Genomic DNA, 23,148 nt, shown 5'->3' on the forward strand with positions numbered 1-23,148 from the left:
CGCGTGCCGACATTTCATGGGACATCGCATCTGATCGCATAAGTGTATGGGCACCATAATAGAAAATAGCAGTCTATGTATAAGAAAGTTTTGCATTGATAAGAAGTAGCAACTACCCAGCACCACTGCACGCAATAACTATGGCTTTCCAAAGAACATAGGGCCTTATTCTAGTTCACTCTTTCTGAAAAAATCCTTCTTAGATGGACAAAACCATGTGCACTGCAGGGGGGCAGATGTAAAATGTGCAGAGAGAATTAGATTTGGGTGAGTTATTTTGTTTCTGTGCAGGGAAAATACTGGCTGCTTTATTTTTACACTGCAATATAGATCTCACTTTGAAGTAAAACCCCACCCAAATCTAACTCTCTCTCTGCACATGTTATATCTGCCCCACCTACAGTGCACATGGTTTTGTCCATCTAAGAAGGATTTTGTCAGAAAGAGTGAACTAAAATAAGGCCCATACTGTAGATACACAGCCACCAGGTCTAAACAATGGGGGTTATTTTGGTTCGCTCTTTCTGACAAATTCCTTCTTAGATGGACAAAACCATGTGCACTGCAGATGCGGCAGATGTTACTTGTGCGGAGAGAATTAGATTTGGGTGGGTTTTTACTTCAAAGTGAGATCTATATTGCATTGTAAAAATAAAGCAGTCAGTATTTTCCCTGCACAGAAACAAAATAACTCACCCAAATATATTGCTGTGTCTCCTTTTCATCAGCGACCAGAGATGGTCGCTGATGAAAGGGAACCTCTGCCGGCGGTGCCGCAGAGGTAATCAGCTGGTCGCAGGAGCAAGCTCCTGCGACCACCGATTAGAACGGGACTGAAAGCGGGAGCGCGCACCCGGTGATTTATCGTCAGGGCACACTCCCATCACTGGCAATATGGTCGCCAGCGACCATATTGCCAGCGATTTCAGCAAACATCGCTGCCGTGTGTACTCGGCTTAAGGCCCAATATCTCAGAGGAGAATGGAGTAGTGTGGAAGGGGAGACCTGAGGGTTTTGTGAAATGCAGTGGCAAACGCAAGATTTTCAGGAGGGGGTTTCCAGAGGGGCGGAGCAAAGCACGGAGATGGAAGCTTTGATATCCCGCGGGTGGGTATTATATCAACCGCTCAGCATGTAGGGCCTGGATCAGTAATTTCCACTAATTACCCCTTTACTGCACAGATGGTGGGAGATGGGGTGGGAGAAGGGGGCATTGGGCTGAATGAAGGGGCCCTGATACATAACTTCCAGGGTGGTAGAGGATCTTTAATATGCAGAGGAGGGGTGTATAGTGGAGTGGGCTCATTATTCATAATTTTCTGGTGGGAGGACAGCTTGCTTGACTGCAGATATCTCCAGTTCTCGGAAATTTCTTCGATTTTAATGGAATTAAAAACTAGAGAATTCCACCTACCAAATGGTATTAGGGACTAGGGGATCATAGTTCAGGAGGCAGAGCAATCTGCCAATGAGTATATAAAACTACATACCAGGTGTGTGGAGCTGGAGCAGTAACCAGCTGCTGGAAGGCTGATATCTCTGGTTCTGGGAATAGTAGAGACAAGCTACTAGTGTTTTTCAAACGGGGAGAGTCCCAGCTTTTGGAATATACCCTCAGAAAAACTCAGACAGAACCTGAAATATCTGACTGGGAATAGCAATTAACAGGTTCGGATGGGGACCACTGCTTTGAAGTCAGATAGCTCCAGTTCCCAAGGGCCGATTTTTACAATTCTTGTACCCATGGAAAGGCCTAGGTCCCTTAGACTCCTAGGGGGGTTTCTGGGTACTCAGAAACCCCCCCTGCGTGCGCTACTGAAATGTCTTCTGGCTTCTGCAGAGCAGACAGTTGTTCGGTTGCAGCATGGAAACAGCAGAATTTCTAAAGAAGGCAAATTGAAACTGCACCTGTTTCGAAATTGTTTTGTTTAAAAAAAAAAAATTGGATGACAGCTACAATAAAACTTAACTGTCATTCGTGATGGAGCTGCGGGGAAAAAAAAACAACTGTGCTTATACTCTAAAATGACAGCACATCCCATTAAGTAGATGCAACAATGGAAAGTAAGAGTGAACAGTAAATAAATAATTACAGAAGGTATTGCAATTTCTCACTCTATTGTCCCTACTGTAACAAATTCAAGGGCAAAACAATTACAGATCTGTATAAAGCATTCATGTTTTATTGAAAAAAAAAAAACGATCAGGCAAAACATTACCGCCCACCAGCATCAACATTTGTTTGGTGTAAAATATAGGAACAAGAGGCAGTTAATGCAGGTCTTGACATTGATACAAATTAATGTTACTCCCGATAAAATGTCAGAAAATTATACTGTACATAAATAATTTCTGAGCTTGTGTAACGAAACATACAATCTAGACGGGAGGAGAAAATAGGCAATCAGTAAATTATAGTGTTATCATTTATATTCTCTCAGATTAATTCTAGCACTGTAACATATATTTCCGTCCTACTATACCCAGACACTTCTATTGTACCTTATTCTGTAGCACCACAGCAAACTATTATACTACTGTAGATAAATGTGTCAATCCTAAAATAATCACAAATGCATGATGGGGCAAAAGTAGTCTGTGCACCCTTTCTTCACGCACAGGGGTAAATGTACTAAAATGGGAGTTGTATTCAAGGTGGGATGTTGCCCTTAGCAACCAATCAAATTGTACTTTATATTTATTTAGCACCTTCTAGAAGAAAATAGATAGAGTGGGATTGGTTGCTATAGGCAACATCAACTGTACAGATGGAGCAGCTCTCATTAGAGCTGCTCCTGGCGATCGAATCGCCAACCGGCAGCCTTCGCCATTCCCCGCGAGAGGGCGTGCACCCCGTTCCAACGGAGCCCTCCGCCACACGCTGCGGCTCCACCCTTAACCCTTCCCTGTCTCCCTGAAGTGGAGACGGACAGGGGAAGTGCTCCCCGCCGCCGTGTTGACAGGGATGCACGTGCATGTGAGCTGCTCGCGCATCCCCGTCAGATAGAGCGCCTCTCGGCCGGTGATCGCCAGCTAAGGGAAACTGGTGATTCCCAGCACTGGCTGAGAGGTGCTCCATCTGTAATTCCCATAGCAAAAGTTTTTAAGGGCCACCTATTTAGCAGTTGATGGAGATGAATGAAGGAGCTAGCAATTGTATATGCTGTGCCATTGCAGGAGCATCAGCCAATAAACAGCTTATAACGCTCCTGATACAGCAGGGATTGGGAGGCTGCATGCTATGTATTGTTTCCCGTAGAAGCCCGTAATCTCTGGGCTCTATGTGTACGGGTGTCACAGGAGGCTGGCAGCACGTCAGGGCAGAGCCGGCCTTAGGCATAGGCAAACTAGGCAATTGCCTAGGGCATTTGGAATGTCTAGGGGCATCAGCAGCTTCTGCTGATTAAAATGATATGCAGCTTGCCTATATTCTGTGTGTGAATGAGGCTGTATCTGCATATGAAATAGTGTATTCATGGAAATCACTGTAACATAGCCTTCTGTATGCAGGTACAGCCACAGTCACACATAGAATATATTCATGCCACATATCATTTTAATCATCGGAAGCTCCTTGTGTGTGCTGGTCATAACAATGCAAATAAGACGAATTTTCAGCAAAAAATGCACCCAACGTTAGCAGCACTGGCCAGGAGGTACATGGCTTATTGAGTCAAGATGTATGAGGAAACACCTGTATCCAAGCAGAGGCAGAGGTCACAGTGTTAGTGGCTGTGCGAGTGCTGTCTGTAGGTGGGTTGGTTGTGCAATAGTGTTCGGCATATGTGTAAGGGGCAGTATGTGTGTCATGTATAAATGCATTAATAATGTGCAACATATGTGTAACAGGCATTATGTGTGTCATGTGTATAAGGGCATTAATAACGTGCAACATATGTGTAATGGGCATTATGTGTGTCATGTGTATAAGGGCATTAATAATGTGCAACATATGTGTAAGGGGCATTATGTGTGTCATTATGTGTATGAAGGGCATTAATAAAGGTTGGCATAATGTGAAAGGGGCATTATGGTTATAAGGACATTAATCATGTGTGTCATGTGTAAGGGGCATTACTGTGTGGTATTATCAGGGGTGCCGAGAGAAAGGGGTAGGGGGTACAAATTACCCAGGCCAAAGTCTGATGGAAGGGCCCAGTGGGGGCCCCGGGCCCCCTCCCCTTAAGTGACAGCAGCAGCTGCAGCTCTTCTCCTCTGCCCAGCACACACTGCTTTGTGCTGGGTTGCAGTGTGGCCATGGAGGTGCTTAAAATGCAATATTTTCTCTGGATTTTTTCTAAGGGTATAATGTGAATAATGTGAGGAGTAATGTACATAAGGTAAAGTGGTACTACTGTGTGATGTAACGTGAATAAGGGACACCATTGCATGATATAATGTGAATAAAGTTGCACTAATTTGAATTGGGGGTACTATTGTGTGGCCATGCCCCTTTACAGCAAGAACACACCACTGTTTGGGCTGCGCACCGAATGTGTTTACTGTTTCTATTTAAAATATTGCGGGTAGGAGCACCAAAATGATGACTGCTATGATGAGTGTAGATGGTGCTGGGAAACGGGAGCAGGGTCAGAGGCGGAACTAGTGGCAGTGCTAGGGGGCACCAGGCAAAATCTTGCCTAGGGCGTTATTTAGGCTAGGGCCGGCTCTGCGTCAGGGGGGACACTGCTCTGCTGATCGGGTTTGGTTCATATTAGGATGACAGTGCCTGGGTTGACACCCGAAGGTGGTCCTGCACAAGGTCGACATGGGAAAAGGTTGGCACATAGAAAATAGCTACCAGTGTGCTTGACAAGCTACCCTTCCCAATTGTAGGCCACATAAATGGTAACGTATAAAAAAGTTAAAAGAATGAACAACGTTGTGAAAAATTCATGTCAACCACATGCTGTGTCGACCACTATCACATCAACCTATTAACCATTGCGAGCTTTTGACCATAGAGACCTTATGCATGTCCAAAAATAATGATCAAAATACTGACTGTGGACCCGCTATGGATTTGGAGTACCTAACGAAGAAACAATATTAGCGTTTAGAATCTATCTACTGTAGCTCTCAGGTGCTGCTGGTTTTGTGATAACGTAGTATAAAAAGTGTATTCTTCCTGCTAGCAATTCTTTCCCTTTAACCTCGTTGTCTGGTTCAACTGCATCAGAATAGTTGGATTTAAATATCTCAGAAGTTCCAAAACTAGTACATGACCCTAAGAAAGTTGAAAACTCAACCAATGACACTTCTCAAAGCAGATTACACGCAATGTGGGTGATTCTGATTTAATCGGTTTGCACGGGGGATCTATTTTTGGCAACTGAGCATTTATGCACACATGCAGCCACTGTGTGCGAGCGGCCACAGTGCACGCATGCACCATTCCGGGCGTGGGGTGTTGAGCCGTTCCCATGGAAATTCCAAGATGACGTGGGAACGGACAGATGACGTCAGCAGATGTCAGCTGTCCACCTGCTTCGCGCACAGGGCGCTCGGAGATATGAGACACAACTGGTTGCAGACCATCGAATGATTTCTCCCCCGTATACCAAGCCTACTAGTGGATGATTATGCAAATCATCCATTTGCAGCCGCGCGGGGGATCACAGAATGGACGGTTGTGCGCAGGGCCGGCGCCACCACTAGGCAGCCTTAGGCATTTGCCTAGGGCGCCGGCCACTGGAGGGTGGAAGTTGGAGCAGCTGTCCACCCTCCACCCCCTTCGCCGCCGCATCGCCCATCGCGCCCCTGTGCAATGACTCGCCAGGCTGGGTGAGTCCGCAAGCAGAGCATTCCCCCCCCTTGTAGCAGCCGCCTGACACCCCCCTCCCCCGGCTACTGTGTAGCACAGTAGCCAGGTCCGACGTACGCCTGGTACCCCCCCTCCACCTCCGTGTAGCAGCCGCCCGAAAACCTTCCCTCCCCTGGCTACTGTGTAGCACAATAGCCGGCCGCCGGCCACCGCACGCCCGGCACCCCCCCTCCACCTCCGTGTAGCAGCCGCCCGAAAACATTCCCTCCCCTGGCTACTGTGTAGCACAATAGCCGGCCGCCGGCCACCGCATGCTTGCCCGGCACCCCCCCCCCCTCTCCGAGGACCGGGTGAGCGCCCCCACGCCTGGGGCGCTCCGGTGCCTTGCACCGGCCCTGGTTGTGCGGGCAGCGTCTGGGGGACTAGCAAGGCTCCAAAATTCATAGCCTTCAAATAGACATACTGTAGTGTGCTCAGCCTAAATCCTACATCTACAGTGATGGGCAAATTAATTGGGACAATGCTCTGTCTGGTTTTTAAGTGTTTTGTTTTTATTGATTAAGAAAATACAATTAATTACATATGATCATAATTACTACAACCACTCACATTGTAGCTGCAATCATTTGTTTGACTGAAGTATTTGACTAGTTGTATGGAGTTGTGTTTCATCATTCTTCTAGCTGTACTTTCCACTTCTGAAAGTCTGTGCCTTACTGGTGTTGGAGAATCAATCCGTACGCCACCAGCAGCTAAGCTTCTTTACAAATAATTGTTTGTTTGTTTTATATGGAGACATAACACTTTTTCTAATCAATAGTTTGCAATTTGGAGCGCTTTTTTGTTTCCTTTCACATCTCACCTTAGATGACATAAATTCCGCTGTTATAGTTAAGCAATCATGAAACACTAGATTTACCGACACCAACACAGTCTGCAGTTGCATGGCTATGGTATAGAACAAGTGTGTCCAACCTGCGGCCCTCCAGCTGTTGTGAAACTACAGATCCCAGCATGCCTTTCCATAGTTTTCCTATTAGGGAATGCTAAACCTGTGGCAAGGCATGCTGGGATGTGTAGTTTCACAACAGCTGGAGGGATTCAGGTTGGACATGCCTGGTATAGATCGGTGATGTCTAGATCGACAATGATTACTAATGATAAACCTAGAAAATAGATAGCAGCGACTAGATCGATAGTAACAGAAAATCAACACAAGCAAAAGGTCGACAGGAACGTGGTCAACAATGAAAAGGTCGACACAACTTTTTCTTGTTTTTAGGTGTCTATGTTGAGATATGTTGGCATGGACACAGTATATGTGTACCACATCCTCACACATGGCTCGCTATGCTTCGGGCACAGTGCCACACTGTGCTTGGTACAAATTTTATTATCCCTCTATTTTCACTGGGAGGGTAAAGTATGAACACGTTGGTTTTAAAAAAAAATCCTGAAAAAGTCATGTCAATCTTGTCAGTGTTGACCTTTCATGTTCATTTCAACTTTTTGCTTGTGTCGACCTTCTGTCAATGTCAAACGAATGTATGCTAACTATTCGAAGTCGACCATTAGTGGCTCTGAAAGTGGGGTAGGCGGAGGACGGCGGCGGATGCACCATCGCCAGAGGGCACGCGAGCATCTTGTGTGCACGTGCCGCGGGGGCTGACGACTGGAGGGGGCTGGCGATAGTTTCACCAGCCCCCGCAAGGAAGAGGCCGGCTACATCTGTGTGAAAACTTACTCTGTCCAATTACTTTGCAGACCATTGTATAATGTTACATTTTCTTGCCCATAATACTAATATAAGTTTTTTGGTTAACAAGAAAAGAGAAAACATACATTTAATATACAGAGTACATTATTAATCATACTGTACTCTGTAATTTAAATGTAAATGTATGTCACTTTATTATAATATTGTATTGATATGTTAGGCATATATCAATGGGTGCCGGACGGGGTCCCGGCAGTCATTTACCCGACATTGGGATCCCGACTGTCAAAACACTGATGGCCTCCGGCTATTCTCCCTCGTGGGGTCCAAGACCTCCATAGAGGGAGAAAAGAATAGGTGGCGAGCGTAGTGAGCCACCGTGCCCGCAAGGGGCTTTGTTGCGCTCACCATGCTGTCTGGGTCCGGCCAGTCGGGATCCCGACGTCGGGTTAATGACTGTCGGGATCCCGACTGTCAGACCCCTATACCACACCCCATATCAATACAATATTACAATATTATAATAAATTTGGGAATCTTTACGTGGTGATCGGGTGGGTGGAGAAGAAAGGCAGGGCAGTATCTTCATATGATAATATTAGCGCCTGAGATGCACGTTAGAAGCACGACCTCAGAAATATTTGGAAAATAAATTGGGCATTTCTGGGAGGTGGACTAGCAGAAGTACAGGGCTGGTCCATGTTATGGGTGTGTTATAGGCATTGTGGATAGTGCTTACATCAAGGGCAGATTAAGCCTTCAGGGGGCCAGGGTCACTTTAGAAAGGGGGCCACCTCCCACTTGTCGGTACTGGTCGCAAGCTGCACGGGAGAATATTACAATGTCAAAACACAGAGTGAGTAAAGACGGTATAAACTTGGTCAATGGGTAACTGCAGGGTGGGGGATGCTGTTCACATAGGAGGCGATGTTCTGACATAGAGAGTAGGAGTCTCAGTCTTTGCACAGTTGAGATGAATACTTGTAATGGAAAGTCACTTTAATGGCCTTAAGGGGCATACACACGGGGTGATTAAAGCCCATTTCTAAGCGATCTGACTACATCAACAACAAAAAAACATGGATCACTCAGTGTGTATGTCCCACAGCGATGACGATGCGCGGTCCTGTGCACTGCGCATCACTATAGCCCGACTAGATATGTACTGTGTATAATATATATATATAAATATATATATATGTAATGATTGCCACAATCTCTCTCCTGAGAACACTGGTCATGACAGTGAGTTATCTGTGCTTAACTGCATCGTTAAGCACAGATGCTCAGTCATCCCATGTGTACGGGGCAGTAGACTCAGTGGGTGAGATGTAATAGGATGAGAGATTCAGAAAGTGAGAGACTTGGTAAGAAATCTCCAATCATTTACACTCCACAATCAAACTGGTTTTGCGGTGTAAATGATTGCCGCTTTTTAAAAAAAATGGAGATTTCTTACCAAATCTCTTACTTTCTGAATCTCTCATCTTATTATATTTGGCCCCAGACCTCTAAATCCTATTAGCTTCTTGTCTCATGTTTGGCTCAAAAAATGCAAAGCGTAAACCACTTGTAAGATGTCTATAAATACTATGAATGAGCAACTGTGTCCAGAACACAATCTGGTGCTTTCTTGTTCATTTCAATAGGCCACTCATTTCAATTGGGTTTCTGCATTTGTCTTACATCTGGCAACCCCACCGATATACGTAAATAGACTAATAAAGTGCGCTGAAAAAGTACCATCAATTAAATAAGTAAAGCAGGCATGGTGGCTGAGCCTTCGATGATTCAAAACTGCAAAGAGGATGCTGTTTAGTGGAACCTCCTTTACATGAACTATCAAAGCCCGCTTCCACAAAACACCTAAAAGGCTCACAACTTTGACAGACACCTCAACCAATCAATCATGTAAAAAACAAACAAACAAAAAAAAACGCTCAATCCAATACTGTTGCAATAGAAAAACAGGATGCTTATATTTCCTCAAACTTATACAAGCTTTCTACTATTTTTTTTCTCAACCAGCCCCAGAACCATATATCATGACGGAAGGACAAGCTTGGAGAGTATGGAAATTGGTCCACAAAACCTAAATGGCCTCCCCAGCCAAATAATAGCAGAACCAGAAAACAGTCTGGACTCTTCCTGTCTATAATGGGCTGTGGTAACCAATGTAATGAGGAAACCTCGGTCTGGGGCTGCTATTTTGCCATATTGGATGTCTCAATACAATGGTTTTGCCAAAACAAATTGTAATAAAACCCTGTAGTAACCAATTTATGAATTCAAGATTTTTTTTTTACATTTTTTCAAAAGAGAACTACTACTTGTTGAGTTTCATTTAGGATTCCTATAATCCACGGGGGGAAATATGTAATTCAGTGCAAATGAATTTTGTAAAGTACAGGAAATGACCTTTGTGAATCTTTTTTAATTTGTTAAACATACTGTACAAGGGAATTATTTGTGTACTGTAACTTATTGGACATTTTATTACTTTGTGACCTAATGGGAAAAAAAGGTTTCTCCTTGTAATGCATGGAAAGTAAAAAAAAAAAAAAAAAAAAAAGTCACAATGAACTGAACTGTTTTTCTTACAAAAATGAGTTGAAATGACCTTGACTTGGGTCTCCCTGCTAATGCCATTTTGAAGTACTTCAGCTAGACAGTTCCTAATTTCCTCCCTGCGCTGCATGAAGCTTGTTCTTAAGGATGTGTCTGGTGGCTCTCAAGGATGTTGAGCACCAAGCCAGATATTTTACCACAAATGGTTATACTACTACTGTGTTGCAAATTCCACAAGGTCACTTGACATTGAATCTGGCTGGTAGTACTAGTCCCACCACCCTTTTTATTTCTCCATCACTGCTGCTTTGGTTATGTATCAATAGATAATTACAGGTGAGTATAACATATCCAAATATCCGTTATCCAAATTATTCTGAAAAGTCTCCAGAATCTACTGGGTCCATATGTAACTGGCACTATTGAGGACATCATATGTGACTGCCACTAAATATGTGCAAAAAAATGATTGCTTGGTATTCAAATCCAGTGTCTGAGAATGTACACAAACTTTGTTTCATGTTTTAAAGCCTTGATTCATGCACAAATAAAATATATTTGTGTGTATTACATGTGTTTGATGTGTTTATACAACATAAATGCAGCATTCCTCAAGATATCTCATTCAAATATAAAAATATGGTACTTGAGTAGTTTCACGGCGGCAGCCTAAGCTACGTTTGAATCTACGTTGTCAGCGTAGAACAGCGTAGCCCAACGGCTGCCTTACTTGTGTAGTTTCACGGCGGCAGCTTATCAGCGTAGCATAGTAAGCGTGCTGTCTCCACGGCAACCCTGCGTAGTTAGTGTAGTCCCCGGGAGCTGCAGGCCCTTGTGCGTCTTAGACACTTGTGCGTCTCAGTTAGTATTGTGGCAGGGTACGGCAATCCTGCCGACAGGGTTAGGGGTTCGGTAGCGCAAGAGTCTCCTGCGCAAGGGGGGGGGGTGCGGTGCGCAAATGCGTCTCATGCACAATAAAGGACACATTTGCCAGTGCTCCATGTTACATACTGGCAAATGCCTCCTTTTCAAACCCCCAATATCCACGCCAGCCGGAAGCGTGGCGAGTGCAGCGAGCCCAGCGTGGAGTTGATTTTATAAAGTGTGGCGAGCGCAGTGGCTACTAAGTGTGTACAGCTATTTCACTCCTGTGGCAAAATCGCTGTTTAGTAAATCTACCCCTAAGATTTGTGTGTGTAACATGCACCATAATCTGCATAAAACGCACAGTGCTGGATTAAAAGTAGAGCCTACAAGGCCCCTGAAGATGGGGGCCCCCACACATAATTATTTCATCATTGCGGTTGAGCAATATGGCATGTAGTATGCATACCCTCCAACATGACCCATTCCATTAGGTACAAAATGCTCTGTTCCTGGACTTCCCTGTCAGTGACAGTTACAGAGTTGGGGCTGCAGCAAAGTCCAATATTCAAAAAGGGGAGCCACACCTACTGCCACTCCAAGAATCACTGTCCTGGACTCATTGGCAGTTGATGTGACCCCCCTCTTTTTGGACTGTGCTGGAGTCCAACCTCTGTAACTGCCACTGGCACGGAAGTCCAGGAACAGTGAATTTTGTACCTAATGGAATGGGTCATGTTGGAGGGTATGAGTATTTATTTATTTATTTACAGGTTCTTATATAGCGCAGCAGATTCCGTTGCGCTTTACAATAGTAGACAGTGATAAAACAAACTGGGTAACAACATACAGACTTGGAGGTAGGAGGGCCCTGCTGCAAGCTTACAATGAGTATGTGAACTTAGTGTCAAACACAGGATTTTTAGAGGGGAGTTTCCAAATGTAATCCAATGTCTCCCACTCTGCAGCGCATTGGAGTAAATATGGGAGTCTAGGGGAGTGGTAACAGCCCTAAAAAATTTTTTTTTTTTACACTGGATACAGTATGGAATACAGTATTAATAATACAGCTGGGATAGCCAACTCCAGTCCTCCAGAGCTACCAACAGTGCGTTTTCCAGGTTTCCTCATAGAATCATAAATGAAGCAATTAGCTCCACCTTTTAAAATGTGTCAGTGAGTAATGAGTGCACCTGTGCAAAAGCAAGGTGCTTTGGAAAATGTGACCTGTTGGTAGCTCCTGAGGACTGGAGTTGGCTACCACTGGTCTATAGTATAGGCTGTTTCAAACATTCAAACATATAAATAAGATAAGTGGTCAGGAAAAAACTGAACTTTTTTTGCGTGCATCTGGACAAAGACAGGGTGGGTGGCTGATGTCCTGTGCGACATCAGCCGCCCGCCCCCAGGATGCAGGCCCATCCACGTACCCATGGGGATGCCCATAAAACACTGGGTGTTCCCATAGGCAAGCCCCATTCCATCCACCGTCCGCCCCCGGCCCTCCCTCCCTGCAGCTCGCCGAGGACGTTCGTTGCCGGTGTCTGCACATGTGCAAATACGCACTTGTGAGTTTGCAGACCACCAAACATCGGAACTGGGATGAATTTTCCCCGTTCCAAGACAACTAGAATCAGGGCCTTAATTTGGCCCTTACAGAATCATACCTCCCAACTGTCCCGCTTATCGCGGGAACGTCCCGATATTTTGGGACATTCCCGCGTCCCTCCCGCCGCTGACAATGTCCCGCGGCTGGGAGGGGGGGCAGTTGGGAGTACCCCCTGTGGTCCGTGAATAGACGCTGTGTGCATGCGCACAGCGTCTATTCTTGCAGTAAGAGGGGCTAGGGGCTGACCAGCAGCTCACAGAGCTGCTAGGCATGCCCCCCCCTGCGGCGAGAAACGGGGGCGTGGCCTCGCGGCAGCGCCGCGAATATAAGCCACGCCCCCTTTCCAGTAGACCACGCCCCCCAAATTCGCCGCGCGCACACCGTCCCGCCTCAGCCAGCCCAGATGTTGGGAGGTATGCAGTATGCATAAGTTTATGTGGGGCGCATGAACGGTACAGAAGGGCGTAACTTCTGGCAATTCTACACGAGCCCCAATATGTGATGAAATCAATGAGAAATATTATATGCCTTCATGTTTCTTAATTAAGGAACATTAAGTTGATTCCAGCATAACATTACCGCTGATTTTATTCACAGTTATACCTCAGCATTACCAAGAAGACAAGCTGTGAATAGCACAAATCATGATTTAGCATATGTCTCAAATTAATATTTAGGAGAAACTTGTTTTCTTCTGCAGTGTTTTTCCGAGATCTTACACGTCAGCAGAGTACTCACTTTAGGTGACTGTGACTTTGCCAAAGGCAAGATGTGCCTTTTGCCCTTGCTGTGTTCTGAACGTTTATGCTTAGGGCTTATATCACAGTAGGGATTTTTCCAGCAGTACGGTGTTTGCATGAAAAACCTTGCAGGTCTTTCACTCACTTTACATATGGTACATACAGGATCAAAGGAGTTTTCCTGGAACAAAAAAGTAACATCTCAGCTGTTTCATCATTCTTTGTTACATGACTTGTGTAATGTACACTGATTCATTTCTTTCTTAATCTGTCCAGCAATCCATGAACTGTTTTATATTATAGTGGGCCAGGTGTATGAAGTCTGGTGAAGAGATAAAGTGGAAGGTGATTGGCACCAGCCAATGATCAGAGCCCTGGTAATGGGCAGTGGAGTGATTATTGTCTCATTCATTACACAATGGCCCTTATTCAAATCTGATCACAGTGCAAATTTGTTCTCAAAATGGGCAAAACCATGTGCACTGTGGGTGGGGCAGATGTAACATGTGCAGAGAGAGTTACACTTGGGTGGGGTGTGTTTAAACTGAAATCTAAATTGCAGTGTAAAAATAATGTAACCAGTATTTCAGGGTTGCCAACCCTCCCGGAATGGCCGGGAGGATCCCGAAAATCGGGTCCCCCTTCCGGCCCCCCTCCCGGCCCCCCTGGAAAGGTGGGCCACCCTCCCAGATTCCTGCAGACCCCCTTCCACCCCTAACGTACCTGGTTGTAGAAGCTATAAATTGCCGCGATGCGTGGCTTCTCCCGGAGAGGAGACTGTGAAAGTCGGCAACCCTGCAGTATTTACACTGCACAGAAACAAAATAACTCACACAAATCTACGCTCCCCCCCCCCCCTGCAGTGCACATGGTTTTTCCCATTTTGAGAACAAATTTGTACTGGGATCAGTTCTGAATAAGGGCCAATGTCCAGCCCAAGGTTGCTATAGATGACTGTTTGACATGTACCCAATGGAGTAAAATACTGTATATGGTTTGCCTTCAGTGTCATTTCAGTGTGCCATACGAGGAAAACTGGTCACAAATATACAATGACATATAAAATGTTTCACAAATAAAAAAGAAAATATCGCAATGCAGGCGTTTATCACTTGGGCTCAGATTGCCCCAGGCACCGTTGTGTACACTGTGCTGCCTCTGCTAGTCATGTTCAGTACCACTGGCATAGCAAAATAACAAGCTAGTTTTAGGTAAACTGGGGACGTACAGACAAGACAGCGAGGGAATGAACAATGGCAGGGGAGTGGGGAGGGATTTCCTACCCGTTTACAGGCTTCCCTGACGATCTGTTTATTTCCTGTTGGACAGTATATAGTAATTCTATGGTTCTGTGCTTTCTAACACATTTCAGGCCCAACACAAAGACAGATTATTCGGGGTAGAAGTTCTAATGTGCCTGGCAGTGCTGATAAAGGTATTTACACAAATGTCCATGAGTCAGCCCTTACTGCACATTGCAAGCCAATCTATTCACTATATATTACATCTACTGGTCTGCGTGACAGTGGCGATGTGACTGTGTCTGTACACAGGCAGGGCCGGTGCCAACCCTGTCAGAGCCCCAGGCGACCCCCCGCTTCCTTCTTTCCTCGGCGGCTCAGTAGCACCCTCCAGTGGCCGGCGCCCTAAGCAAATGCCTAAAGCTGCCTAGTGGTGGCACCTGCCCTGTACACAGGGCCAAATACCATCAGACACGGCATCTCTCAGACATGCTCACACAAATTGGATGTGATGGGGAAAATGAAATAACGGACCTTATTCTACTCCACATGCAATGCTGCGTGTGGACTAAACGCCAATGGCCATTCGCAGTGTCGGCAGCCCCCCCTCCCCCCTCTCACCCCCAATTTGCATAATCATCCTTTCGTAGCCTTGGGTGCAGGGGAGAAATCACTTGATGGTCAGCGACCACTGAATGATTTCTCCAGCGATCGCAGATCAGAGACACCTCTACGGTGTCTCCGATCTGCGAGCACTCCGTGCGGGAAGCAGGGGGACAGCTGACATCCGCTGGCGTTAGCTGCCCGCCCCCCGCACCCGTGTCATTGATGGATTTCCCAGGGAAACCCCAGCATTTTCATGGGAACGCCCATGAAATGCTGGGCTTTCCCATGGGCTATGCCCCCTGCCGCCAACCCATGCCACATCCCTGCACTGCTAGGTGCGAGCGGGATGGCGAACATGAAGTTTACCATGCCCACTCACATTTTTTGGGGAGCCGACATGTGCCAACAGGTGGTATTTCATGCCCTACCTTCCACTAGGGTGTGGTGGGAGAATAACATAGTGTCCGGAGCGTAGCGAGCCATGTGAGGGGACGCGGTGCCACGTTTCAGTGTCCATGTCGACTGTATCGAAATTCGGGACACAAAAATGTGAAAAACTCCATGTCGACAGTTTGACTGTCGACCTTCCCCATGTCGACCTAATGCTCGTGTCGACCTAATGACCCTGTCGACCTAACCCATGTCGACCTTGATTCATGTTGACCTAAATGCATGTCGACCTAATGCTTGTCGACCATCCATACCCAGCAATGTGAAACACTTGTGGCGCCTTATATATAAAATGTAATAATAATATTATCCATTTGGGTTCACGATGCCTCCTGCACCACTGACTTGGAAAGTTACCCGTGCTCTAAGGTCCTGATGTAACAAGCTTCAAAAAGTGATAAGTTGAGAGTGATAAACAACCAGCCAATCAGATCCTACCATTTTCAAACCCAGCCTGTAGATTGGCTGGCTGTTAAACTCTCCATTTTGTCACTTTTTGGTGCTTGATACATTTGGCAGAGGCGTTTAAAGCACGGGCCAACAGGGGCAGTCGTCCTGCGGCCCCTTATATGTGGGGCCCCTTATGCTGCCGCCGGTGTGGGGGTCCTGACGCCCCTTGCTTGGGCAGGCTGGCAGGGGGTCCCTGCAGCAGGCTGCCGGGGATAAGAAGTCAGTGGCGGGGTCCCTGTGGCGGATGGAAACTAGTTCCCATCTGCTGCAGGGACCCTGCCGCTGACTTTTCATACGCTGCAGGGACCCCGGCGCTGACTGCCCAGACCTACGCTGCCCAGGTACCAGCCTCCCCTGAGGGAGGGGGGATGTCTGTGGGGGGGCCCACAATTTTGTTGTCAGGGCCCCCACAGACCTTAATCCGCCTGACATCTGGCACATATGGTGAAAACTTACCACACCAGTGCAAAAAAAGGAGCACAGCATTGCTGACTATGATGTTGGTTTGCACTTTTGCCATATGATATTCTACATTATAACTGAGTTTCAATGTGGGCAGAGTTGACCACAAAATGGGTCCATGCACAAGATCCAGTTGCTATTTCTTGTTCCATTGTAATCTGCTGACAAAATAAAGTCTTCAAAAATAAAAACATATAATACTGTATTTCTACCCTTATGCAAAGCTCAACCTACTTTGTAGTTGGCAACAGTAGCAAATGCGACTACAAACATGCGACACAGACAAAACCTGCAAAAACCACTATAATAAATCAGAGACCACTCACTGTCTAAGTGTAAGCAAAGAAAACCTCCTTGTTTGCTTAAAGATGCTCACAGAAGCATAATCTTTGCCTGAGTGGCACCAATCACAGGCAGTTGAAAGTCCAGTATTTAAACAGCCAATCAGAATCGGTTTGCTAGTGTCAGTGACTGGCATCATCATCATGCTGCAGTTGTCCTATCATCCTGACCTCTTACAATTATACTGCGCTCCCAGGTGTAGGCGCATCTTCTTCCCAATTTCATTTGTTGGCAGTTGCACAGACATGTCCTTACTAAACTGGGCCCACACCCTGTTCTGTTCCATTCCACTAGAACGAAGCATGCATACCACAGGTGCTCAATTTGGGTGCCGGATGGGGTCCCGATAGTCGGGATTCCGACAGGCATTCACCCGACGTCGGGATCCCGACTGTCAAAACACCCACAGCCGGGTTCCCGATGGGCACCTGCTATTTTCCCTCGTGGGGGTCCACGACCCCCATAGAGTGTGAATAAAATAAGTGTCGAGCGCAGCGAGCCCGCAAGGGGCTTAGTTGTGCTCACCATGCTGTCTGGGTCCGGCCAGTCGGGATCCCAACGTCGCGATAATGACTGTCGGGATCCTGACTGTCGGACCCCTATACCACACCCCTCAATTTATGGCTGTCCCCTCAGGGAATCTGATGTGTGGTGCAGTGGAAGTGGTACAGTCAGGTGAGGGTGGCATGGTATAAAATTTAGATCGCCATGGCTTATCACCACTACACGAAGTTGGAGTGTGACAGGGGCAGTAGTGGGTGACAGGGGGAGGCAGAGTGTGACAGGGAAAAACAGTGGGTGACAGAAGCAGCAGTGGGCATTTTACTCCTCAGCGGCCCTGGTGCACTGCACCTGTTGCACCAGTGGTAGTTCCGCCTCTGCCACTATCAGATAATGTGAGTAATGTGTCAGCATTGATAATTATATTTGGCTGGTCTCTAGTTTCCCTAATAGTACAATTACCTTCAAGTATAATTTTTCACCTCCTCATTTATGTAACAGTCCTGAGTCTCCTGTCAGTAGCCTTATTCTTGTTAATAAAACTGCTAACTTTCCCCCCCCTTTGCTAATTAGCCTTGTGGTTTAACAACCCTGAACAAATTAAATTAATCTCCTTAGTTTCAAAATTAATTTTCTCTCTTATTCTTCCTCAGTGAAACTTAATGATACTTAAGCATTTCTCTGAAAGACATTTAGGAGTATAATCTGTAGACAGCTCTGAGGACACCAGCAATGGTGAGGAGACTGTTGCGCACAGCAGCAAGCCAGCACAATAGCTATAGTACAGTATGACTTGTACAGCAGAACATTGATTATCAGAGTTGAACTAAGCCCTGTAAGATCCAGTGGCGTATCTATGATGGGGCACCCCACACCCCTACACTCAATACGTAGTCATTTCGAGTCCCATGTCAGTGTTTTGCACTTTCGCAGTAGGAAAAATCTCCACTGTGCCATTCCCCAAAAGATCTGCCCATGACAACTAGACTTTGGAACAACATTAGGATTTCCTAGTGCACAGTCTACTGAGTTGTTGGCTAGAGAGAAGAAGGCCTATATGGAGACTATGCAGGCCCTCTTCTCTCTTAGGGGGGTATTCAAACTCTCGCTGCCATACCCGACGGGGGAGATGGCTGCGGGGCCCTATTCAATGCTGTCTTCCTTGACAGCATTGAACAGGGGATCTCAGCAAAATGAGCCTGAACTCACAAGCAATCGGGCTCGTTCCGCCTAGAACAGCTGAGAATTGACAAGCTCTCGGATGCAATGTGTCGTTTCCCGGCCTCTTATCGCGGCCATGCACCCTTCTTGACCCCTGGCAGGCGGGACACTGAAAAGGAGGAGGTTCTCAAGTGTAGAGGGAGAAGGGGGGTGCAAGAAGGTTCAACTAAGAAGGTTCAACTAAGAAGAATAAAAGCAAAAAATAACAATGAAATAAATGAAGAGAAAATTATTTATAATTTGTCTTCAAAAAACCTGAGCCCGGAGGAAATCAAATTACTTAGCAAAGGTTTAAAATTTTCTCCATCAACCCCAGCGAACCTGTTCAATTTATTTGTTGAATTGAACAGGTACGTACGTACCCTCTGCAGACAAAAATATTTTGCGAATAAAAAACTTGATCGAATTGGGGATAGTTCTGTACCTATTCTATTAGATAGCCAGGATGATGAAGCATTGATGACACTAGTCATGTTGCTAGAAGAAAATCCATCTGAAATCAATATGAATAATAGCAATAAAAAGATCTTCGATATTGATAAAACTTCAATAAAGTTGAAGTCTGAATTTTTCCCTATAAAATCTAAAGGGACATACTTGGAAAGTTTTTACAAACTAACATTAGATGAGTTTAAAACACTGTGTGCAACAACCAACAAAAAAACTAAAGATAATTTAACAAGACACAATAGGAATATACTCAATAAATTAATGAAGGATTCCTCAATCACAATAAAACAGGCAGACAAAGGGGGAGGTATAATCATTCAAGATAGAGCAGATTATACTAAAGAAGCACTTAAACAATTGGAGGATGAGAGTACTTACCGGAAACTGCCCACTGACCCTACTTTAGAATATACTAAAGAACTAAAATCATTACTTGACCAGGCTTTATTGTCCGGCATTATCTCAAAGGATGAATATAGATTTCTGTATGTGGATCATGCAGTTATTCCGGTGTACTACCATCTTCCAAAAATTCACAAATCCCTCACTGCACCCCCGGGTCGTCCTATTATTTCGGGTGTTGGGTCATTATCTTCTAATTTATCACATTATGTGGACATCTATCTTCAACCCCGTGTTTCCACACTGAGGTCATACATCAAAGATACCACTCACTTTTTAAATTTAATTCACCAGATAGAATGGAAGGACTCGTACGCATTTATGACACTTGACGTACAGAGTCTGTATTCTAACATACCCCATTCTCTGGGCATAAAAGCAATTGAAAGAAGATTAATACAGGATGATGACCTCAGTGTGGAACACATTCATTTCATTATAGATTCGATAAAATGTATTCTTAGTCATAATTACTTCACTTTTCTGAATACATTTTATCTGCAAACGATGGGGACGGCCATGGGGACCAGATTTGCCCCCAGCTATGCCAACCTCTACATGGGGGAGGTCAAGGACCACCTTGTGTGGGGGGGCGGCTGGGAGGCGAATCTGGTCCTCTATGGCCGTTACATCGATGATTTGTTTATAATTTGGGATGGGGACTATTCTTCTGCACTTTCCTTTGTCACACACCTAAATTCTAATTCTTTTAATTTAAAATTCACTCACAATTTTCACCACACCAAGATTGATTTTCTAGACATAAGTATTACAGTAGAACAAGGCGTAATTCAGACATCCAACTTTAAGAAGGAAGTAAATACTAATTCGTATTTACACTATAATAGTGCACATCATCCATCTTGGAAGAGAAATATCCCCAAAGGACAGATGCTTAGATTAAGACGTAATTGTTCCGAATTAAAAACCTTTGAGACCCAGGCCCTTGATCTTGGTAAGGCCTTCATTACAAGAGGCTATCCGGACAACTTAGTAAAAAGGGCTATTGAAGAAGAGAGAGAATGTGACCGCAACTCACTTTTAACACTTAATAAAAAGAGTAATGAGATAAATAAACAAAAACAAGATGAAGTGAGAAAATTACCTTTTATTTCTACTTTCAATACACAATATAAAGAAATCATGAATATAATACAGAAAAATTATAATATTCTAAGACAAGACAAGACATTAAAAAGTATAATACCAGACAAACCGTCTTTTGTCTTCAAAAAGAATAGGTCACTTAAAACCCTATTGGCACCTAGTGAGTTGAGAGAGACAAGTGAAAAAAATCCAGTGGGTACATCTTCTAACATGTGGCTAAAACCCAAACCAAATGGTTGTTTTAAATGTGGGAGAGATTCATGTATCACTTGTAATCACATCCAAAATAAGATCAAAACTATACTGTGTGAACCAGATCAGAAACCTGTGGAAATTAGAGGATTCATTAACTGTAACACAGAATATGTGATTTACCTCATGACCTGTAGTTGTGGGCTCAAGTATGTGGGCCGCACTACAAGATCCCTTCGAGTGAGATTTTTAGAACATCGTAGGAACATTCTTAATAAGAATCTGCTCCACAGTGTGTCCAGACACTTTGTTGAATATCACGAAAGCAACCCAAAAGAATTGAGACTACTGGGATTAGAACATATTAGAACCACAAAACGGGGGGGGGGGGGGAATAGATTCAAGACCCTATGTAGCCAAGACATTTTTTGGATCTTCAAGCACAATTCCCTCTATCCCAATGGCCTCAACGAACAAATGGAACTAAATGTTGTCCTATAAAACACTGACACCTCTCCTGTATCTCCCATCCTCTTAGTTTTGCTTCCCCTCCTCTCCCCTCTCCTGCTCCCCCTTTTTTCTCCCCCATTTTGTCTTATTTAGTAACCCGCTAAATATTTATAATAATTTTCTAGGGATACCTATTTTCTGCCCCCCACCCTTTGTCTTAAAATATATGTAGAAGTGTATTCTGTATATAGAATAGAATTTTTCCATATATCTCCGGATCTAGTCATGTATATGTTTGTATTAATATAAGTTTTTCTATTTATGAAATCACTGTATGAAAAGACCTGACCCAATTGATGTATGTGGCACTATATAGATTTGTATATATATATGAACTTCATTTAAATCATGTCTTATAAATCCATCTAAAAATAATAGTTTCTTCTATGCACCAAATTATGTATAATTCTCTCTGTATTGTAACAACCTCGGGCTTAATAAGTTTGTTATTCTCTCTGAAAGACGTAACGTCACTTCTGCAAATCAGAAAGCACAAGCGACACGTTCCCATGGGAACCATTGAACATAATGAAAGCCTTATTGGTCCCCTTACCCGTAGTGTCACTTCCGGTTTCGGAATGAAAATACGGGGATGATCAATAACAACTTCCAACAATCAAGCAAATAAATTTATATTTAGAGACAAAGGGATCGACAGAACATAATCCCTATCATGAAATAAACAATAAGGTCTGCTAGTACCGAGCTGAACTGGCCGCCGGCTGGGGGAGTGATGTCTCTATGGTGACGGAGATAAACTGTGTCTGAAAGACAGAACGTCACTTCCGGGAACCGGACAGTGCGAGTGACGCGTTCCCATAGAAACCATTGAAGACAACGGAGTGTCTATTGGTTCCCACACCCGTAACGTCACTTCCGGTTTCGGAGTGACAATACGGGGAAGATTACTAACGATTTTCAAACGATCGTCTAAACATTTTGACATCCCTCCAGGCTAGGCGAGCAGTTCAGACAAGAGAAATAGAAACACTGAGTAAAATCATTTACCACCAGTATGAGATTGATTGGAACCAAACTGGGATTGATTTACTTATACACCAGGAAGTGACATCAACTGTTGACCCGGAAATAATAAAGAGGAAAAAGATTCCTGATGAAATGAATATATGTTTTTTTATAAAAGTGTTTTTTCTAAGTATAATATATACAGTTTAATATGTAACAATGTCTCCGAGCAAGCATAGTTATATTTTTCTTAAGGAATAAGTGTATGCATCAATAATGTATGCTAATTACCATACAGGAAGTTAGGTATAAATATCATGGACTTCCACCAGTAGAACACACCTTGACAAAGCTGTGGGTTAGCACAGCGAAACGCGTTGGTGCGTTTGGACCACTTTCCTGAGAAAAGTCACATTGCTTTCCACCGCAAATCGTCATTTGATTTCCTGCTGAACGATCTGATCCTGTCCTTATTTCCTACCGGTGAGGTTGCAGACCGACCAACCATTCCTGAAATTGGATTGCGTAAACAAAAAAGGTTTCCCGGGCTGGCTATACCAACTTTTGCCAACGGGCCATCAACCAAGCATCCACAGGTGATATACAAAAATTATATGGACGGACTCCTTCTACATCCTATTGGACATTTGCTGTCGAGATCAGTGCAGGTTTACTAAAGCATCGGTGGTGACTATACTCAAATAGTGGTCCTATTAATTCTACTGTTTTTTACGATTGTAATTTTATGTGTATTGTTTTATTAAATTTTTTTATGATTAGATTGATGCATACACTTGCAATTATTGTGTGAAAGCGCTGCTTAATCTTGTCTTTTCTGTTTTTCTCTATATTTGGGGAACTGACCACCCCCATAAGCAGCAGCTGATTAAGACAACCACTCATATATAAGCGCTCTAAATATTAACTTAGGTAATAAATGGGACACTGAATCCCGCCTTCAAGCATTAAATCAACATGGGTAAGGT

The 23,148-nt window shown here is 44.5% G+C and overlaps 1 protein-coding gene across 5 annotated transcripts in view; it reads right to left on the minus strand.

Moving 5' to 3' along the window:
- The window catches only part of CACNA1I (calcium voltage-gated channel subunit alpha1 I), a 694,988-nt gene that overhangs the window by 124,343 nt on the left and 547,497 nt on the right, over positions 1–23,148 (minus strand). The window lies entirely within an intron of this gene.

This window comes from Crinia signifera, chromosome 8 (assembly GCF_055691185.1).
Source record: "Crinia signifera chromosome 8, ASM5569118v1, whole genome shotgun sequence".
In the NCBI taxonomy this organism is placed as follows: domain Eukaryota; kingdom Metazoa; phylum Chordata; class Amphibia; order Anura; family Myobatrachidae; genus Crinia; species Crinia signifera.